The sequence below is a fragment of the Camellia sinensis genome, chromosome 14 (genome assembly GCF_055761805.1).
Source record: "Camellia sinensis isolate YWXY chromosome 14, ASM5576180v1, whole genome shotgun sequence".
Classification (NCBI taxonomy): Eukaryota; Viridiplantae; Streptophyta; class Magnoliopsida; order Ericales; family Theaceae; genus Camellia; species Camellia sinensis.
Window position 1 is genome coordinate 65,070,051 of NC_138974.1, and position 22,971 is coordinate 65,093,021.

The window sequence follows — 22,971 nt, forward strand, 5'->3', positions numbered from 1 at the left end:
CAAGATAAAAATAAAATAATTCAGATAATTCTGTAGTCACAACGCAAGCGGATAAATTAAATAAATTAAAATAAATAACTGGGTGCCAACTGTTTATTTAAAAGGAAATAAAATATAGTCATTTGAGCTTCATTGTATTACAAGAGTTTAATAATAAAAGATAGAAATCTTAAAAAACAAAATAACATAGCGATTCATTTTCCATCTTGATCCTGCTAAACCTTGTCACCTAAAAGGGATAACAGCTATAAGCACATAGCAGAGTGAGAAATATTATACTATGAGGGGCACAAAATGGCCATGGATATTTATTTAAGCTAAAACATTATAAATTTAGTTGAGTTGAATACACAAATTAATTAAGTGCCAGAAACTGAAATAATTACTGTAACCACAGTACATCACTAAGTGACAAGCACTACACTGGTCAATGGATCAACGACAAACACTGGACCACGAAGTGGTCAAACACTAGCCAATGGTTATTTAAGTCTCCAAGGCATGGGACTCTCGTGGTGGTACTCACAAAACATATTTTCATATAAGGTCATAGCCAAATATTCTTTAAAAGTAAAACAAACATATCCATGGGTTTCCTTTAAAACGAATAGGGTTCAGAAAATAAACCACGTAACTGAAACTTTTATAAAACATAACTTTTATTAATATACCAATAAAATATAACTAGTATAAAATAGATTTTAGTAAGTCAAAACATCAGTAAAATATATTTTGATAACCCAAGGTATAATATAACTCACCTCTAGTATAAATTTATCGCTATTTTCCTTGCACTTCAGAGCCTCACTTGTTACGTTTCCTACGCTCACCTTTTTTCTGTGCTTCAGTAACGAATTTCACTTCTCTATTTATACTTAATAAGGTGCGAGGCCCAAGCAATTAGCCGTATACGTGGCAACATCTCTCAATTCTCCTCTGATTTACTTTTACTTTGACTCATATACTTTGACTCTGATCTTAATTCAAGGGCCTTATTCCTTGTTCAACCCTTATCTTGTACTAACGCAAGTCTTGAGAACCAACCCAAGTCTTGAGAATTTGAGTTATAAGTTTAAAGGGTTACTATCCTCTTTGGTTATCCACAATGATTCCTACAAATTACGTATAATGATAAGTTAGGTTCACGTCTAAAAACCTCACTATCTAACTATAAATCACCACGTACCACTTACTAAAATATTTAATGTGTAGTGTTTCACGACGTATTTCTTTAACCATAAAATTCTCAATTTCCTAAATTATGCATTTATTTATTATTATTTATTTATTATTATTATTATTATTATTATTATTCATTATTTTTTTTATTAATTTCTAAATCTATTTATTGAAATGTTAAATTTAAAACATTCGGGTGTCACAAACGACATGCAGTAAATGCAAGCCGTGGTTTCTCACTTTTATGGCTTGCTTTTTTTGCATGTCGTAAATAATTTTTCAACCACGACATATCTATTGCCTAGGTTGTGAATGCTAATAACAATGATTTTTTTACGGCTTGCAATGTTAGTCGTAAATAATAAAACTTTCTATGGCGTGCATATGGTCTGCCGTTAATATATCAACTATACACGACACGCCTATACCAGCTGTTAAAAATATTGAACATTTCATGACGCACAAAAAGCTAGCCGTTAAAAATTTCACTTTCCACGACGCACAAAAAGTTAGCCGTTAAAAATATTGTACTTTTTACGACATGCAATCGCTGTTGTGAAAGGTACGACAGAAAAAAAAAAAATAGCGCCAAAATAAAAATTTTAAGCGCCAAACACTAAAAATAAATAAATAAATAAAATAATCAAAAGTCCTGACTCTTAGCATCAATCTATACCTAATGGCTTTAATCATAAAGGAAGAACAAAGAACACCAGCGTTAGTGAGAGAAGCTTTTCCATCTCTTTGGAATTCCTAAAATTCTAGGGTTTCAATAGCTCATCGATGTCGATGGAGTCTCCACAGTTTACTAAAGGGGTTTTGTCTAGGGCTAAGGATGTAGTTAGGGATTCGAAATCACCAGCTTTATTGGGTTTAGGGCAAACGGAATCGGGTTGAGCTTAGAGTAAGGGGAATCGGTAAGTTCCTCTGAGGAGGTTCCTTCGATTAGTATTAACAGATTGGCGATTGGGGGGGGTGAAGGGAGTCTTAGCCCTAGTTCTAGGTTGTTCGCTGCTTCTATGGAGGGCCTTCGATCAAAAATTGTTGCGATGGATGCTCTTGGTCTTGATGAGTGAGATTCAACTAGAGGTAGGGTTTCAAATCGCGGTTCGGATGTGGTAATTTCTCAATCTCAGGCTATTGAGGACCTGCGGGCTAGGCTCAACACCATGAAAGCAAATATGTTAGGGGGTTTCGAGGGAGGATCTGGTACCCATTGAACTTGCTCAAGAGGAATTATCCACTCCTGCAGCTTTAGCGTTCAACCTACTTCAAACTAAGTGGTCGGACATTGTTGAAATGAAAGGGGGAGATGTTTCTTCTTTTTTGCTTGGAGGTTTGTCTCAATGTTGATTGCTTTGAAGTATTCTATGAAATTGAAATTGAATTAATTCAATACAGGAAAAATTTATAACTGACCAATCTTCCCTCGTAGATTCACCAGATGGGTCAAAGCCTAAACCCCATTTTCTGAAACAAATTGTGGAAAGATCTTCTCATCCACCAAAGGTATGAAATTTCATGCAATTGAATGTATTTTCTTATCCTGTTATGAATCAACTTCCCTTTTATGTGTGTTCATGGATTTGGCCTTGATTTGATTAAAAATGACTTCATGGTTGTGAGGATTTCATATTTGGGATCGGAAAATGGGTTTAGGGTTCCTCTTGAAGTCAAAATTTATGCCTCAGCGATGGTTTTTGGAGTGATTTTGATGGTGTTGTGCCGCGTTTTGGCATAGTTAATTACTTTTGGTCATAAGTTTATTTGAATGGGGAAGTTCATTGGGTTTCTTATAAGCTTGTTAACCCAGTTACTCGTGGTTGTTTTGCTCTGTTTTTTGATTTGGGTAATGAAATCTTTGGGGAGATTGAGTTGCCACTGAATCTGGTTCATCAGTTTCTTAGGAACACGTTGACTGCTATAGTGGGTGAATCGCTTTCAGTGCTACAGTATGATTCGCTGATATACAGTAAGAATTGTACCGTGTGGATTATGAAAGAATATAGGGTGGTGGGGTCTTGGAGTAAGCAATATACAATTGATCTTGATGGAAGATTGGTATTGACGCTTGGCTTGAGAAAGAACGGTGAAATGTTATTGGGAATGGGTAGATGATAGACCTGAGGAGAGTCTAGTTGAACAACTTGCATACTTCATGCAAACAGTTATGCTTGACACGTTTGAAGCTTGTCTTAGGTTTGCTGAATACCTTTTCTAGTTAAATACATGCGATTGACGTTCCTCGAGGACCTCTTTTGGATGCTAATATCTTGATTTTGGTGTGGTTTGTTACCCTTGTTGATTGTTTAGTTCATTACTTTATTATGGTATTTTGTTTTTTTGATGGAATAGAATTTGCACATTTCTAAATAGATGGTGTTATTGCATTGTTTGCTTGAACTGTGCTAGTGGTAGTTGGTTTCAAGTGGAGTAATTAGCATTTCTCTTGGCAATGGGCTGCAAAGGTTGTGTTCTATGTTTTCGGTGACTAATTTATTTGAACCAAATGAACATCCAATGATTACTTGATTTAATAAATCCTTTTTCACGATAATGTGCCAATTGTTGGGGAAGTTTAATTTCTTAGAATTTTGCTAAGAATATGGTATGAATACTAAATGATAATCATTTCGGTAATGGATGACATATCATACTAGATGAACCAGCGGTTCTTGATCTCAACTATAGTTCATGAATTTACCTTTTCTGTATGCATGGTATGAATAATGATAATCATTTCGGTAACGGATGACATATCATACTAGATGAACCAATGGTGCTTGATCTCAACTATAGTTCATGAATTTATCTTTTCTGTATGCAACTACTCATAAAGTTTGTGTGTCGTGTTTACTAATAGTTGAGATATCAAGATCGATTTGGGTAATTTTTAACATTGATTTATGAAGAATTATCTAGTTAGAAATGTTAAATGTAAGAATTTTAGAGAAACTTTTATTTAGTGACAGACAGAGCATCCACACTGTCACGCCCTCAAAATAAACCCATTATATATATATATCATTGGCATGCAATATTAAAAGAAACCAATTCATATCTCATTCATCAGAGTATTACAAAAAAAAAAAACATTACATATACTATCAAATTAAATGCCCTATGGGCTTACATCTTTCCAAGCCAACACTTGGACACAAAAATATGAGTTCTAACTCAAATACAAATTAAGCCCTAGGCTTGAATGTTTATCAAATAAAAACAAATAACTAAAGATAGTCTTCAAAATCCAAATCCTTCCAAGCTAAGTCCTTGGAGGTAGCTTATCACCTGGACCTGAAAATGATATTCCCATAAAGGGTGAGCCACAGCCCAGTAGAAATATACTAAACCAAATATAAGCATTGATTAAAGGAATAGCATTCAATAGATGGTTAACCAAGATAATCAATTACATCATTTTACAGTCTCATGACACTATTGTTTAAGACACGTTTTACTTTCCAACTTTATCAATATGGCTCAGAACCTGGCCAAACTTACAACAGTGAACTATATATATTATATTCACATTCTTCCAATGTCAACAAACAGATGAGACTCAGGCTCAAATCAAAACACTTCATACTTCCAGTTTGATACACATTTTGGTGCTGTATCAATAAAAACACTTCAATATAAATAAGCACACATAAAAGTGATGCTAATGGAGTCCATTCCCTATCTCCTCCCAAACAAAAATCCGGTTTAGAGGTCCATCCCCTATCTTCCCCTAAACCGTGGAGTACATCCCCTATCTCCTCCCACACAAAACAATGTATGCAATCACATAACATATACAACACACAATCAATACACATAATGTCTGTATTAATTCAGCAGTCAAAATTGATGACTTAATCAATGATTAGTTTCAGTTATCCCTAATCCACATGCAGTGTCTACAACAAGCACGGCTATCCTCCACCGATAGCCCAAAACAGTTATCTCTAAACTGAAAATAACTATATCAACAATTCAATAGACAAATGATTCAAATTATCCAACTACGCTATTTAATCAATGAATTCCCCAATTCCATGAATTTAACCATATTTTCCCAATTCCATGAATTAATTATACAAATGAATTTATTAATACAACTAGGGTTTTTCCCAAAATTACCAAAGTACCCCCAACATATCAAAATACTAAAACTTAGAACAAAACTTATAAGATGGAGTAGGAAATCCCTACCTCGAAGAAAACAACCCAAATGGAGAAGACAGAGATGAATACCCAAATACCAATGTGCTCCAAATCGCCAAATGTTCAGATTAAATGAAAGCCCTCGACTCCCTCTATTTTTTTAATAAAGCAACTAGGGTAGAAACACACTCTAAATAGATCAAACCTAAGAGAGAAGGTGAGTAGGGAGAGAGAGAAGTCGGACCTAGGGTTTGGAATCAAAAAGAAGATGAAAAAGACTGATCAAAACCCGTTGCTGCGTATATAAACTGGACAGGCTCGCTCGAGCGAAGACTTTGTCGCTCGAGCGACCAGAAACAAGAAATCCTCGCTCGAGCAAAGAAAAGCTCGCTCGAGCCAAGAATGCAATGCTACAGGTCCATACTGGACGCAATCTCTCGCTCGAGCGACCAAACCCCAGCTCGAGCGAAGAACCAAAAACAACAGCTCGCTCGAGCGACCAACTACTCGCTCGAGCGAAGAACCAAAATTCTGGACAGCAACACTTGGTTTCTAAACCCAACCAACCTGAAACAAACCTGCCCAACACATCCTATAACTCCAAATAAGAAAATATGGGACAACAACAACAATTATATAATGACAGAATCTGCGGAACCTAAGTCCGGATACAATAATCAAATGGGAAAAGACCGGGGTCGCTATAACCTTCCCCCCTTAAAGAATTTCGACCCCTTAAAGAATTTCGACCCCGAAATTATGCATAAGTTTGTAAACAAAAACAAGTTTTTCTTAATTCTCAAAGATATTAAATAACAACAATAAACATCTTGACCCAATACTGGTCACTTCATCTCTTTATCAAGGGGTATCTCACAATATATAAAACAACATATATCTCAACCTGTATCATTATTATGCATTATTCCTTTCAATGTTAACAATTCCCATATCATATTCAATCGCATGATATGTACAACACATTCAACAATGTACTCAACAGATGCAATGTTACACTAAACTTCTATAATGAAGCAAGTTTCAAGATACACCCATTTACTAAAACATACTCAACGTTTTACAACTTAAGACATATGTAAGGCTTTTAAGTTCAACAATATTACAAAATCTAAATACAAGATTACAAATCGATAAACATGTCCGGGTATTTTTCGCGGACTTCCAACTCACGTTCCCAAGTGGCTTCCTCCACTTCGTGATGTTTCTACAAAACTTTGACCAAAGGGATGGTTTTGCCTCGCAAAACTTGATCCCGCCTATCTAAGACCCGAACCGGTCTCTCCTCATACGAGACATCCTCATCAACCACTAAATTAGTCCAATCCAACACATGTGATGGATCCGGCTCATATTTCTGAAGCATACTCACATGAAACACGTCATGTACTCCGGACAACTGCGGTGGCAAAGCTAGACAATAGGCAGCCTCGCTAATCCTCTCAAGGATCTCAAAAGGACCAATGAACCGAGGGGATAACTTCCCGCGCTTCCCAAACCTCATCAAACCCCGTCTAGGTGATATCTTCAGAAAGACATGATCACCCACCTCAAACACCAAAGGTCTCCTCCTATGGTCGGCATAAGATTTCTGACGACTCTGTGCTGTAACAAGCCTCTTACTGATAAGCTCAACTTTCTCCGTCGTTTCCCTCACCAACTCCGGACCCAACAGAGGTGCATCACCCACCTCGGCCCAACAAACTGGAGATCTACACGGTCGGCCATACAAGGCCTCAAATGGTGCCATACCGATACTAGACTGGAAACTGTTGTTGTAGGAAAACTCCACCAACGGCAAGTGCCTCTCCCACGACCCACTAAAGTCTAGAACACAACCCCGCAACATATCCTCAAGGATCTGAATAGTACGCTCGGACTGCCCGTCAGTCTGAGGATGATAAGCCGTGCTAAAGGTCAACTTAGTGCCTAAGGCACTCTGCAAACTTTGCCACAACCTGGCAGTAAAACGAGGATCTCTATTTGAGACGATCGTCACTGGAACCCCGTGTAACCTCACTATGTCCAGAATATACAAGTCGGCAAGATGATCGACTGAATCTCTCACGCGCATAGGAATGAAGTGCGCCGACTTAGTCAACCGGTCTACAACCACCCAAATAGCATCACTACCCCGCTGAGTCCTCGGAAGACCCACAACGAAGTCCATAGTGACATGCTCCCACTTCCACTCGGCAATAGGCAAGGGTTGCAACAAACCCGCTGGCCTCTGATGTTTGGCCTTCACTTGCTGACAAGTAAGGCACTTAGACACAAAAGCTGCCACATCTTTCTTCATACCCCGCCACCAAAACTGGCGACCCAAATCCCGATACATCTTAGTGCCTCCCGGATGCACCGCAAGGCGTGAATGATGAAACTCTCGGAGTACCTCCTCTCGGCAAGACTCCGGCACAAACAGACGGTCTCGGTATCTCACACTCAGGTCGGGATACACCGTCAAACCCTTCTCAACCTTCCCACCGGAAATCTTCTCACGGAGGGTTTCTACCTCAAGGTCACCCCTCTGAGCCTCTAACACTCGAGTCACGAGTGTAGGCTGTACAACAACAGAAAACAAGGCCGCAGCCTCAATGGATTCGCCCAGAAGTAAATTAAACTCCCCAAGTGCACCCAACATCTCCCATTCTCGGATGGCTATACTAGCTATGTCACCAACAGGTTTCCTGCTAAGGGCATCGGCCACCACATTGGCCTTTCCCGGATGATAATGCAACTCAAAGTCATAATCCTCTATAAACTCCATCCACCTCCTCTGCCTCAGGTTCAAGTCTTTCTGTGTAAACAAATATTTCAGACTCTTATGATCCGAGAATACCTCGAATCTCTCACCATAAAGATAATGCCTCCAAATCTTCAAGGCAAAAATCATAGCTGCTAACTCTAGATCATGCGTAGGGTAATTCTGCTCGTGAATTTTCAACTAACGTGAGCCATAGGCAACTACTTTCCCTTCTTACATTAACACACAACCCAGACCCTCTCGTGAGGCGTCACAATAGACTGTATAACCCAACCCTCTCTCTGGAATAAGCAATACTGGAGCGGTAGTCAGTCTAACTTTCAACTCCTGGAACGACTTTTCACAAGTCTCACTCCATACAAATTTGACTCCCTTCCGAGTCAACCTAGTCAAAGGCGAAGCTAATTTGGAGAAATCTTTCACAAACCGACGGTAATACCCAGCTAACCCTAGAAAACTGCGGATCTCAAACACACTCTTAGGCTGTGCCCAATCTTGCACTGCCTCAGTCTTGAATGTATCAACAGACACTCCTTCCCCAGAAACTACATGGCCTAAGAACTTAACCTCTTCTAGCCAGAACTCACACTTCCCAAACTTAGCATAAAGCTTATGGGCTCTAAGTAACTCAAGCACCACTCTCAAGTGTTCCTTGTGCTTCTCCTCAGAAGGTGAATAGATAAGGATGTCGTCCACAAAGACGACTACAAAACGATCTAAAAATTTCCGGAATATTCGGTTCATCAAATCCATAAAAACTACCGGTGCATTGGTGAGCCCAAATGGCATCACCAGAAACTCATAGTGGCCATACCGCGCACGGAATGCCGTCTTCGGAATATCCTCCTCCCTGACTCTTAACTGATGATAACCCGATCTCAAGTCTATCTTCGAGAAACAACGGGAACCCTTCAACTGATCGAACAGATCATCTATACGAGGCATAGGGTACTTATTCTTAACCGTAGCCCGATTCAATTTCCGGTAATCTATGCAAAGTCTCAAAGCACCACCTTTCTTTTTGACAAAGAGGGCCGGTGCTCCCCACGGCGAGACACTAGGACGTATAAAACCCTTGTCTAGTAACTCATGGAGCTGAATCTTCAACTCAACTAACTCGGCTGGGGCAAAACGATAAGGTGCCATAGAAATCGGCGCCGTGCCGGGCACTAGGTCAATAGAGAATTCAATCTCCCGATGCGGTGGCAAACCAACAAGATCCTCGGGAAAGACATCCGAGTACTCACAAACCACCATTGGCAACACAATCTGAGTCTCATCATCCTCACTAATCGAAAGGTTAGCAAGTAGACCACTAAGCTCACTCCATCCTCGCGGAACATACCCCGGTGGCAACACATTACCAACCCGGTCCCCTAGAAAATGAAAATACTCTCCGCTCACGGTACAACAAGTGACCCTCTGGCGGTAGCAATCAATAACTGCCCGGTATGACGCTAACCAGTCCATACCCAAAATAACATCGAAACCCCTCATAGGCATAACTACAAAGGAAAATGGGATTCTATGATAATCAACCTCTAAATCACAACCCCTAACACCTTGTTTCAAAATCAATTCACCCCCAAGAGGTGACACTACACAAATAGGAGATGCTAACTGTGCTAACTCCAACTCCAAAACAGATGCAAATGCAGCAGACACAAAGGAATAAGATGTACCCGTATCAATCAAAACACTAGCAACCGAGTTGCAAAACAAGAAGGTACCTCTCACAACTGATGGTGCCGGCACAAGATCCTGCGCGGTAACAGCATACACGCGCCTAGACGACCTCTGATCAACCTGCTCACCCCTAGGAGCATAAGATTGCTGCACCGACTGGGACGATGAAGCCCCCTGATTGGCCCTCGAGGCCTGACCCGACTGAGCTGGCTGCTGACCCTGAATCGGCCTCAAACCAGATGCACCAGATGTGTCACCCAACTGCGGGCAATACCTCTTCATATGCCCTGGTTGACCACACTGATAACACGAGAGTGGCTGGCCTCTACCCTGGCTCTGGCTCTGAAATCGAGCCGAAGATGATGCTGCTCTCTGCACTCCTCCCCTCTGAGGACAAACTGGAGACTTGTGGCCCAGCTGGCCACACTTGAAGCAGGTAATGTCTCCCTGACTGCCTTTCCCCGAACTAGCACTCGGCACAGGAAAAGTCGATCTAGAAAAGCTACCCTGAGACTGCTGAGGATTAAAACCCTTTTGTCTCCTACCATCACTCTGACCATCCTGACTCCTCTTGGAGCCCTTCTGTCCTTCCTCCTCCTCCTGCATCATGATTTCCATGTGGGCTGCAGCATCAACCATACGCCCATAATCCCGAATCATAGTTCCCCCAACTCTCAGCTTGAGGCCACGCCTCATCTTTTTCTCAAACTCGATACAACGGCGTTCCTCAGACGCCACCAACTCAGGTGCAAACCTGGACAAGCTAGTAAATGCAGCCTCAAACTCGGCCACTGAAGAACTCGACTGCTTAAGCTGACAAAACTGGTCTCTCAGCTTCTCCCTAACTGCTGGAGATAAGAACTTCTCTTGAAATGCATTCACAAAAGCCTCCCATGTACCTCCAACACGAGCCTTAGTGAACTTCCACCACTGACCCGCATCCCCCTTCAGCTGGAAAGATGCCAAGGTCACTTTCAACCCCTCGTCTTCGATGCCAAGCATCTCAAACGTCTTCGTTGTCTGTTCGAGCCATTCATCTGCCTTAAGCGGCTCTTTAAGATCACCCACAAATTCATCCGGGTTAGACCGGAAGAACTCCCTCTTCAGAAAGGAAGGTCCTGCATCCGCAACAACAACCTGAGCTTGATTCTCAGCTCTGAGAATGCCTGCTGACTCCCTGAATGCCCCTGCTATCTCTCGGGCTAGAGCGCCTATAGCCTGCTGGCCTACTGGCTCGGCCACATTGGCCTGGCCAATTCCCTCCTGAACTGCTGGAATCTCCTCAGGCACAGGCACCTCCTGCCTACCCGGCCTACCACGCCTACCGCGTTCTCGTCCTGACATCCTAATAAAGGAAACAAAGACGTTAGCACATTAATAAATGTGCCGAAGCTAAACACTCGCGTCCTAATACATTGGACAACAATAATTCATTCCACATAAGCACATAATCACATAAGCACCTACGAACTTTATTCCCGGATGATGATAGTTCCGAAGCGTTACTATAGTTCCGGTTGGAAGCAGCATTGATCAAGTGCCTTTCCAACAAGACTACTAGAAACTCAAGGGTCCAATCAACATCCTAGGAACTACATTCCATACCCACATAGTCACATAAACATGTTATCACATAAGCATATAACATTACACTAAGTCTCTATCAAACGAGACGAACCCAATGTGATACTAATCACTTCCCACGTACCCAAAGTATTCAAACCCGGTACGCTCTGATACCAAGTTGTCACGCCCTCAAAATAAACCCATTATATATATATATATCATTGGCATGCAATATTAAAAGAAACCAATTCATATCTCATTCATTAGAGTATTACAAAAAAAAAAAAACATTACATATACTATCAAATTAAATGCCCTATGGGCTTACATCTTTCCAAGCCAACACTTGGACACAAAAATATGAATTCTAACTCAAATACAAATTAAGCCCTAGGCTTGAATGTTTATCAAATAAAAACAAATAACTAAAGATAGTCTTCAAAATCCAAATCCTTCCAAGCTAAGTCCTTGGAGGTAGCTTATCACCTGGACCTGAAAATGATATTCCCATAAAAGGTGAGCCACAGCCCAGTAGAAATATACTAAACCAAATATAAGCATTGATTAAAGAAATAGCATTCAATAGATGGTTAACCAAGATAATCAATTACATCATTTTACAGTCTCATGACACTATTGTTTAAGACACGTTTTACTTTCCAACTTTATCAATATGGCTCAGAACCTGGCCAAACTTACAACAGTGAACTATATATATTATATTCACATTCTTCCAATGTCAACAAACAGATGAGACTCAGGCTCAAATCAAAACACTTCATACTTCCAGTTTGATACACATTTCAGTGCTGTATCAATAAAAACACTTCAATATAAATAAGCACACATAAAAGTGATGCTAATGGAGTCCATCCCCTATCTCCTCCCAAACAAAAATCCGGTTTAGAGGTCCATCCCCTATCTTCCCCTAAACCGTGGAGTACATCCCCTATCTCCTCCCACACAAAACAATGTATGCAATCACATAACATATATAACACACAATCAATACACATAATGTCTGTATTAATTCAGCAGTCAAAATTGATGACTTAATCAATGATTAGTTTCAGTTATCCCTAATCCATATGCAGTGTCTACAACAAGCACGGCTATCCTCCACCGATAGCCCAAAACAGTTATCTCTAAACTGAAAATAACTATATCAACAATTCAATAGACAAATGATTCAAATTATCCAACTACGCCATTTAATCAATGAATTCCCCAATTCCATGAATTTAACCATATTTTCCCAATTCCATAAATTAATTATACAAATGAATTTATTAATACAACTAGGGTTTTTCCCAAAATTACCAAAGTACCCCCAACATATCAAAATACTAAAACTTAGAACAAAACTTATAAGATGGAGTAGGAAATCCCTACCTCGAAGAAAACAACCCAAATGGAGAAGACAGAGATGAATACCCAAATACCAATGTGCTCCAAATCGCCAAATGTTCAGATTAAATGAAAGCCCTCGACTCCCTCTATCTTTTTAATAAAGCAACTAGGGTAGAAACACACTCTAAATAGATCAAACCTAAGAGAGAAGGTGAGTAGGGAGAGAGAGAAGTCGGACCTAGGGTTTGGAATAAAAAAGAAGATGAAAAAGACTGATCAAAACCCGCTGCTGCGTGTATAAACTGGACAGGCTCGCTCGAGCGAAGACTTTGTCGCTTGAGCGACCAGAAATAAGAAATCCTCGCTCGAGCAAAGAAAAGCTCGCTCGAGCCAAGAATGCAATGCTACAGGTACATACTGGACGCAATCTCTCGCTCGAGCGACCAAACCCCAGCTCGAGCGAAGAACCAAAAACAACAGCTCGCTCGAGCGACCAACTACTCGCTCGAGCGAAGAACCAAAATTCTGGATAGCAACACTTGGTTTCTAAACCCAACCAACCTGAAACAAACCTGCCCAACACATCCTATAACTCCAAATAAGAAAATATGGGACAACAACAACAATTATATAATGATAGAATCTACGGAACCTAAGTCCGGATACAATAATCAAATGGGAAAAGACCGGGGTCGCTATACACACTGCCTTCTCTCCTCTAGTGCACAACTTATTTTGTTTTTCCTAATCTCTGTGTCAACATAACGAATAGAAAGCTAAAAATACAGAAAAAGGGGAAAAAAAGTAAGTCAGTGTGACAATTATTGTGTGTGTAGACGATGAGTACTAATAATGCTATATTGGACTTAACAAAGTGAGGTGGTGGTGTGAACGTGATAGGAGGGAAAATTTGAGACCCAATTGTTGAATGGGAAACTTCTCAAATACACCCAATTGTTGTTGATTCCAAAACCATTGAATTAAGTTAAGATTCCAAACCATTGATTTGTTTGTTCACGATTGTGTTTGATCTGGTTTTGTGGATCATTTTTGTTATCACACCTTGGTTACTCAAAAGTGGGTTATTGGGGTGGATGGTGAAAGTTTAATTAAGATTGGATAAGTGTAGCGGATGGATCCTTTTGAGTGTAATTTTTCAACACATATGATGTAGAACAAGTGGGGATAACCTTTACCATTCAATAGGGGTTCTTAGGGGCTGGATTTAATAAGTTGATGTGGCTGAAATTTTGGTAAAGTTATTTATTTAACAACTACTTATTTATTTATTTTTATTTTATTTTAAGGTTGAATTATAATTATATACTTGGAAACACTAGGTTTGGTGATAGGCTAACAGCCAAAAGCACCAATGTAGCCTTTTGCAGCTAGTTTTGCTGCTTGTATTTTCTTTTGTGCTTTTTCGTGGACAACTTGTCCCCCTTGTTCTTTGTACTTGTTTTGTAATTATTAGTAATATTCCTTTTGTTGCTGTTCAAAAAAGGAAAATACAGGGTGTTTCATTGGGAGTATGTGCAATAAAAAAATTTCAAAATGAATGAATATGGGGTAAATGTTTGGAAACTTCGAAATGATACACCAAATTTTCTCCTTTTATTTAGTATAGTATAGATGTACATATTTATGTTCTTTTTCTGTTTATATTTAGTTACTTGTTTAATTGGTTTGGTACTTTGATTTCTCTTTGTATAGCTGTTGAGTATCTTTAGAATTAGATTCAGAACAAGACTGCACTGCGATGTTGATGGAATAGGTTAAAAAAAATTACCTTGTTCTGTGAAGTTTAAAATTTGTTGAGATCCTACATATCATTTTGGCTACATCAGTTTGATTTATTTATATTTTTTTATTTTTTAAATTTAAGAATATGACTGTTATTAGGTTGGGTTGGGTTTGATCCTTGTAGAAGCAAAGTGCTCGGGATTGGGTTTGATCCTTGAGTTTGTAAATCCAGGTCAATGAAATCCAGGTCAAATTTTCCTTTCCTCATCTTATTCGAAGAAGTTAAGTTCATACATTTTTTGATAAGTAAAGATGTATGTGAAAGAACCACTAGAAGGCAGCAAACCTCTACACAAAATAAAGAAATAAAAAAGGCTTAGCATAGATTATTTCTCAAAAAAGTATTTGACAGTAGATTGAGGCATCCCAATAGCAACAATAATTATGTAATCACTAAATTTAGATCTCCTCGTCTTAGCTTAGATAATTAATTGCATACGTACAATTAACTCGGTGATGAAAGCAAAAGAAAGTAATATAGCACTATCATGCAACCTTTTCTTTGTAGCTCATCCTCATAATGCAAGGCATACAATATTATGTATGCTTAAGTATTACACCAAATAAATAGGCTCCTTTCAACCCTTCCCAACAAAAAAGGTAGATAGAGAACTAGAGCCCAAGAGCTTGGAACAATGGGAATGGAAAAGTGTCAAACATTTTGGCCCCATTGGACTTGGTTCTTCACCTCAGGAATCAAAGTAGACCAAAGGGGAGTTCGAAGTTAATGAATTAGTACCATGCTTGATACTTCACTCAAGTGAGCTGCTAGCACCTTGGGCAGTGCAAGGCTTCTTGCCCTGCGGCTTCCTTCTTTAAGAACAATTTTCTTTTAACAATTACACACACTATAACAAAAAGAGGTTATAGTAACGTTTTTTTTTTTGTGTGGCTTTTTTTGAAAATCCCGTAAATATGTGACAGTCTACTCGTACCCGCGTTATGAAAGGACAACATTTTTTAAACATGGTGTTAACGGTGTTGTTTTGTTTTCAATTTTTTTTCCACCCGATTTAGCTGATTTCTAACATTTTTTTTGCTTTTCCCCCCCTTCTGTTTTTGGTATCTCTTATCCACACATTGGGATAGGTTATTTCCATTAACGTTTCTCTGGCAACACTGACCCTGAGCCTAGGGGGTGTTGCCAACGGATGGAAAGAAATGGTGTACCAATTGAGAGATATTGTTGTTGATCGAAAGGTGTATCCAGTAGCCTTAAAATCACACAACATCAGTTCAAAGGCTTGTAGTGTGGTTCTAAGAACCTTTGTGATGTTTCTCAATAGGTTTTTTTTTCCTTCTAATAAATGTTGCTCAATAGGTACTATGGTTCTGATCTTTCTGATTTGTTTACTCATTATACATTTTGATTCTTGGAAACAATAGTCTATTACTGTTGGAGGTCACCCCATGTGAAAGGGGTGATCCTCATGTCAACAAAGGAAGACAACCAACCAAGTCAAGCTTGGTGGCCACCAACCATAGCAAAGGTCAAGAATGGAGGCTACCCAAGTCAAGAATGAAGGCTCTCCCACCTACTCCTTTGTGTATAAATAGAGACGGGAGGGAGAGGATGACATACAGATCAGAAATTAGAGAGTGAGAGCTGTGAGTTGAGTGAGTTTCATCTCCTCCTCTGTATTTTGTATTTTGCTCCATTTTAGTGAAAACTTCTCATTTCTGTCCGTGGATGTAGGCATTGGGCCGAACCACGTAAATATTGTGTTCCCTGTGTGTGTGAGATATATTTCTGGGTGTGTTTGATCCTAACAAGTGGTATCAGAGCCGGTGTTGTGCGTTTTGCGGAAAAACAGAGTGTTGTTCCGAAACTGCCCAGAAATCGTATTGCTCGAAATCAGATTTTGAGCATACCAGGAGCAAGGGCTCGACGAGAGGAGTCCAGAAACATAAAACAGACACCCAACAGAGGCCAGACGCGCTCTCACGCGCCCCTAGAAGTTGGCGCGTGAATCCCAGTCGCGTCACGCGCCGCACGCGCTTTCAGAGGTAGAAGACGCGTGAGTTCACGCGCATGCACGCGCCTCACGCGCTTTCAGAGGTAGACGACGCGTGATCTCACGCGCGGCACGCGCTGCACGCGCGCGCATCAAGCCGCTCGAGCCGGAGCCGCGTTGACCGAGCCGGAGCCGCTGACCGAGCCGCTGACTGAGCCGATGACGCCAGCCTGACGTCAGCATAACTGGAGGAGTAATCTGGTGCTTCGCAGGCGCACCAGATTCTGCCGATCTGCACCGTTAAAATTGTTTTGGCTTGATCTAAGCCATTTGGAGTCCGTTTTTGGTGATCCAATAGTGGTTTCTGACTATTTGGAGTATTCCGGACACATCCGTACGGTCAGATTTTGCAACAAAGCCTGTTTTTCAAACAGAGATTACTTTCTGGATGATGGAAGAATCCACATCAGCTTCAGGGCCGATGATTCGGTTGAACGCTTCTAATTATGCGATATGGAAGCCGCGGATGGAGGACGTCCTGTATTGTAGAGATCTGTTTGACCCTATAGCGCTAAAGGGGGTCAAACCAGATGGAGACAAGGATGTGGACTGGATAAAAACCAACCGGAAGACTGTCGGTCAAATCAGACAGTGGATTGACCACAGTGTGTTCCACCATGTTGCCCAAGAGACAGACGCCTATGCCCTATGGATGAAATTGGAGGGCATGTACCAGTCCAAGACCGCACGGAACAAAGCCTTGATAATGAGAAGGCTTATAAACTTGAAGCTGAAGAATGGTGTGTCTGTTGCTGAACACACCAGTGAATTCCACAGCCTTGTGAACCAGCTTGCATCAATCAAAATGGAGTTGGAGGATGAGATGCAAGCATTATTATTACTCAGTTCCTTACCAGATAGCTGGGAGACGTTGGTGGTTTCTCTCAGTAATTCTGCACCCGAAGGGAAGCTGACCATGGGAATGGTCACAGACGCCTTATTCAACGAGGAGGCAAGGAAGAAAGAGATGGAAGGAGAGCAGTCCCATGCCCTTGTCACAGAAAGTAGAGGCAGAGATAGAGAAAGGGGCAGAGGTAGAGGAAGAAGTAAAAGCAGAGGGCGTTCACAGTTCAGACAGGACAACACGAGGAGGTGTTTTTACTGTGATCAAGAGGATCACGTAATAAGAGATTGCCCAGAGAAAAAGGCGGACAGACAAGCCAAAGAGAAGGCTAAGGGACACGGAGGTCCCTCAACTACAGCAGTTGCAGTGCATTCCTCTGACGATGAAGAGGTGTTGCTTACAATCTCGTCAGAGTTAGAGACACCCGGCTGGATTTTGGATTCAGGGTGTACGTTCCACATATGTGCGGATAAGAAGCTTTTCTCCACTTATCGAAGAGTCAGCGGTAGCACTATCCGGATGGCCAACAACACAGTGAATAGAGTTGTCGGCATAGGGACAGTGCGATTCCTTACTAAGGATGGAAGAAAAGTAATTTTATCTGAGGTCCGACATGTGCCAGGAGTACGGAGGAATCTAATCTCCCTGAGTATGCTAGATCTAAAAGGAAATTGTTTCTCATCTAGTGGCGGGGTTCTTCATGTACGCAGAGGTGATAGAGAAATGTTGCAAGGCAAATTGTGCAACAAACTGTATAGACTGGAAGGAGAAGCTTTGACAAAGATGAGTGTTGTCAAATGCCAGTCAAAGGGTACAAAGAGAGAACATACGCAACCAAAGCGTATGATTGAGCAAGGCTTTCATCAGGAATGGCGAAAACGGTGCACGGGAACGCAAGGAGGCAGTTCAAAGGTGCACAGATCTGAGCCAGTGAAGCCAATCTTGAAGAAAGTTCAGAGCAAAGAAACCAAGTCTGTAGAAACTATGCCAGTGAAGAAGAGAGTTTCTTTTGCTCCCGTGTTAAAGACATTTTGCAACCTCTCAAAAGATGCAAGGGAGGGATGCAATTTCAAGTCGCAAAGTGAGCTTTGCAATGCACTCCAATAAGGGGGTGCAAGCACTATGCACGGAGTTGCATAGTGGTAACTTGTACAGACCGGTGGAAGGTGCCTTGGCAGAAGGGCTAACTGTCAAACATCAGAACGGACGTACAAGTGAGACAGAACCGAACATCAGGGATTGCAGCACAGACAACGGGCGTATGAGAACGCTGGGAAGTTGTTCTGAAGTGCAGAAAGCAAAGGCTGGTTGTTCAGAAATAAGCTCCGAGCAAGGAAAATTGAGGATGTTGATGTGTCAAACTCTGAAGTTTTCTAGTTGCTCCCGTGTTCATCATGGAAGGAGTTGCACGGTAAAGGGTATCCCGAGCAAGGGGTGCAGTGCATCCAATCAGGGGGTGCTTGATACCTTGGCAGCAGGTTTTGTTGTGGATCACCTCACATGGGCTGAGGGGGTGATTGTTGGAGGTCACCCCATGTGAAAGGGGTGATCCTCATGTCAACAAAGGAAGACAACCAACCAAGTCAAGCTTGGTGGCCACCAACCATAGCAAAGGTCAAGAATGGAGGCTACCCAAGTCAAGAATGAAGGCTCTCCCACCTACTCCTTTGTGTATAAATAGAGACGGGAGGGAGAGGATGACATACAGATCAGAAATTAGAGAGTGAGAGCTGTGAGTTGAGTGAGTTTCATCTCCTCCTCTGTATTTTGTATTTTGCTCCATTTTAGTGAAAACTTCTCATTTCTGTCCGTGGATGTAGGCATTGGGCCGAACCACGTAAATATTGTGTTCCCTGTGTGTGTGAGATATATTTCTGGGTGTGTTTGATCCTAACAATTACTCTAATTTCGATCTTCCCAGAGTAAACTTTTTGAGGTTATAAAATTCCTAGAGTAAACTTCTTGTAATTTTTGTTTGTTATAATTTCTGATGTCCATCATGGTTTGCAAATTTTCTTATTGCTAGCTACTTGATTTCTTTATGAAATTACTGAGAATGTTGGTTTACTTGAAATATGAAGGAAAAACCATGTTGTCTTGTAGTTTTATAGGTTTTCTGATGTGTCTATGTTATGTCAGGAATCAAGATTGTAGATCTGTGATGACTTTAGGTAGTGAGGATTTAAAAATGGCTTCCAATCTACCAATCCAAGGAATGGAAACTAAAATAGCACTTGTAAGAGTTTCTAATTGAATAAACTGCTCGAACGCTCTTCGCATAATTGGTTGGTCATTTAGACTTAGCTAAGCCCAGGGGAGTGGAAGTTAAACCTTACCGACTTATACAAGGGACTGATGTCCATGTTTAGAACGATGACTTTGGACTGTGACATGATAGCCGTGGGATGTTATCCTTTCATTTGACTGTATCTCATTTTGCCATTTATCCTCATATTTGTTATTTGTGTCTCATCTTTTTTTGTTTTTTGGTTCTCCTTTTCCCAGGTGCAAACCATTGTGAAACCAGGGTGTTCACAGGATGTTCTCAAGGCAACTTTGAGTGCCATGGCTTCTGTGACTGAAATTTTCTCAGTAATGTCCTCGTCTTCAAACAGTGGGGTGACGCCATTTTAGAAGAACAAATTAACCACTTTGGAACTGGAATTCCAAATTCCTTTTGATTCTTGTTTTACTTCAGTAGTTTCATAAATTTATTTAGGTAAGGTTGAGGATTTTTTTTTCCCCAAAATTTTGCAAACTAGGTGATGCAAAATAAATGGAAGCTGTGTTGAGGCTTATTGAAAGTTAAGATTTTTTTCTCTGTTGTCAGAAAAATGGTGAACCATGTTTTGTTCCTTACCGAATGAAATTTGTACGCATCAAGACATAAATAGCGATTTGATGTTTTTGTAGTAATTTTAAAAAGTTAAACTCTTAATAAGAATAAATTTGCTTTTATCTTACTAGCTTACATGATATGTGATCCTAGTAGACATATTTAAAATCTTACCTCCATCATATGAATAAATACCCTTTCCTCCATTATCTTATTAATTGTTCATGTACTTAATTGGGTGATAATATCGTTGAAATTTTTTGTTCAGGAAGGCAGAAAGAGAAAACTAGAAACAGAAGGAGTTCAGCAAAAAGGAAGTCTTGTTCAATATGGATTTTTGACATACTAGTTCAGGTAATGAATTTTTTTAGAACTTGACAAGTTTTACACTTGGATTACCATTTCTATACTTCATTAATTTCATCGAAAAAAACATTTTAGATTTTCTTTTACTTGGTCTCATATGTGTCATAAAATAAATATTACTCAAGAACTATAAAGCGCAAATGTATATATACTTACACATATATACTTGAGTACATCAAAAAGAGGAGAAAAAAGAAAATAAAAGCATTTTAAATCCAAAAAAAAAGAAAGAAATTTATCATGTTTATGAAATTTTGTAATTTATGGGATCAATGAGCATGCTTGTGTGGTCTGCGGGGATGAATTTTATAACCTTTGTGAGGCAAATGTGATGATTATGTGGTTGTTCTTGATTTGCATTTGAGGTTTAGTGGTTATTTCTTGAAGTTTGCATACTCTGTTAATCCTTTGCATCTAATCTGAACGTAGACCCGTTGGTGAGTTTGTCGTATCAGTATTATTACATACATTTAAGTCATTTGCTAATTTTTCATTGTGACATTGCTTTTATGGGGCCATTAAATTATCTTATTAATTTTGGAAATGTTTTGTTGATGTTTTAAAATTTCTTGATCATTTCTTAATACCTCAAGATATATTTTTGTCCCTAAATCATTGGTTTTTGTATTTATGTGAAGTTTTCTTTGTCATGCAGACAAGAAATGTTGCAGGGTTAGTTGCTCCAGCTATTGCTGCAGGTTTAGGTGCCTTAACACATATATTGGGCACCCTCGTTGTCACGACCCAAACCCGCCCCTATGGGTTTAGCACCGTAACCAGCCCGTGATTACCGAAGGCCTGCTTAACAGTAATAACAGTAATACAGAGTACAGGGGCTGGCGGAAGCCAAAACAATAATAAAAGATGTCCAATGAGTTGTGACAGTCTATATGCAAAAAGACTTTTTATACATATTCACATTCAGAACCAAAACAGTATATACATACATATACAATCATCCAGGACAGTGACTTAATCCCTATTAGAACAGTACAGTACAGGTACAGTCAGTCTATACAAAAAAAACAGAGACAGAAAGGATGAATCTAAACCTCTCAGTGAGGCACAGTGGTTGGCTTGACAAAAAAGGAGTTAAACCCAAAGCTCCTAGCTCCGATTCGGTGCCTGGACACCTACATATTTATATAAATAGTGAGCTAAAGCCCAGTGAATAACAGTTGTGTAAAGAGGTTAAAAATGAATGTCCTTTCAGTTATTAAACAGTCATATCAGTCATTTAGAAATCATAGTAGTTATATGTGGTACATCCAATAGCAAACAGTACAGTAGGTCTTAACAGACCAAACAGTCAGTTGATGGCCATCATATCAGTAAACAGTAGTGGTTCCAAACATGGAAACCGATAGAGATCTCTGTGATAGTAGCAGTACAGTACAGTAACAGTAAATTGTTATGGATGCCACGAATACAGTTCGCAAATAGGACAAGCATTCATTCAGTAAGAAATATCATTTCAGAAAGCAATACAGTTGATCATTCAGAAAATATTCATGATTGAATATATCTTTACAACATTGCTACTCACAAAGTACTGGGCTACAGATAGGCTAGAGCGTTCTCGGATGCCAACCCTACACAGTTACAGAATGAACACACACTAAGTTGCACGTTTGGGAAACAATAACTTAGTCCCTATCTTGACTCAGTGTGGTTCTATAGCATTATCCTCATTAAGATGCCTTAAACTAGGCCTAGGAATGCCTAGGATGGAATGAGGATGCAAAGATGCACTTTAAGACACTTTTCAAAATTTTCAGAAAAACAGGGGTCTCGCTCGAGCGTGACTTACCTCGCTCGAGCGGACTGCAAAAGTACTAGATGCATGAAATTCACGCTCAACGGGCGCTCGACCCCCGCTCGAGCGTGAGACACAAGTTCTCGCTCGAGCGTGCATTCTCTCGCTCGAGCGGACTGTAAACACATGCAAAGTACTGGATACACGCATTTCACGCTCGAGCGTTACTTTTCCCGCTCGAGCGAAATGCATGCACTCAGAGTGTACGCTCGAGCGTGAAGTTCCTCGCTCGAGTGTGGATCCAAAATCTGGAATTTCCAGATTTGTCTCCAAGCATGAAACTCAACATTTAAAGCATCAAATTCGATCCTTTTGGGCTAATTTTTTGAAAAACACTTTAAAACTCATATTATGACATGTTTCAAAGATCAATTTGCAAAATCAAAGCCCAAAGGTAGTTCAATTGAACCCATTTCCAAACAAAACTTCAAGAACATGATGTACATGCAACATGCAAGTGTTCAATTGAAATCAAAGCTTCAAATACTTGATCAAATGAGCCAATCCTTCCAAAACATGATGAATTCATGAACTATAACCCAAATATGGACATGCATGTGAGGATTCTATGAAAACAAC

General features: G+C 40.1%; 1 long non-coding RNA gene across 1 annotated transcript; it reads left to right on the forward strand.

Moving 5' to 3' along the window:
- The first annotated feature begins 1,841 nt into the window (after nt 1–1,841).
- On the forward strand, nt 1,842–21,538 carry LOC114264758 (uncharacterized). Its single transcript, XR_014350859.1, has 5 exons — nt 1,842–2,515; nt 2,615–2,688; nt 19,880–19,966; nt 20,479–20,564; nt 21,232–21,538. It is a non-coding gene; the product is annotated as an uncharacterized LOC114264758 (long non-coding RNA).
- The last annotated feature ends 1,433 nt before the right edge of the window (nt 21,539–22,971 follow it).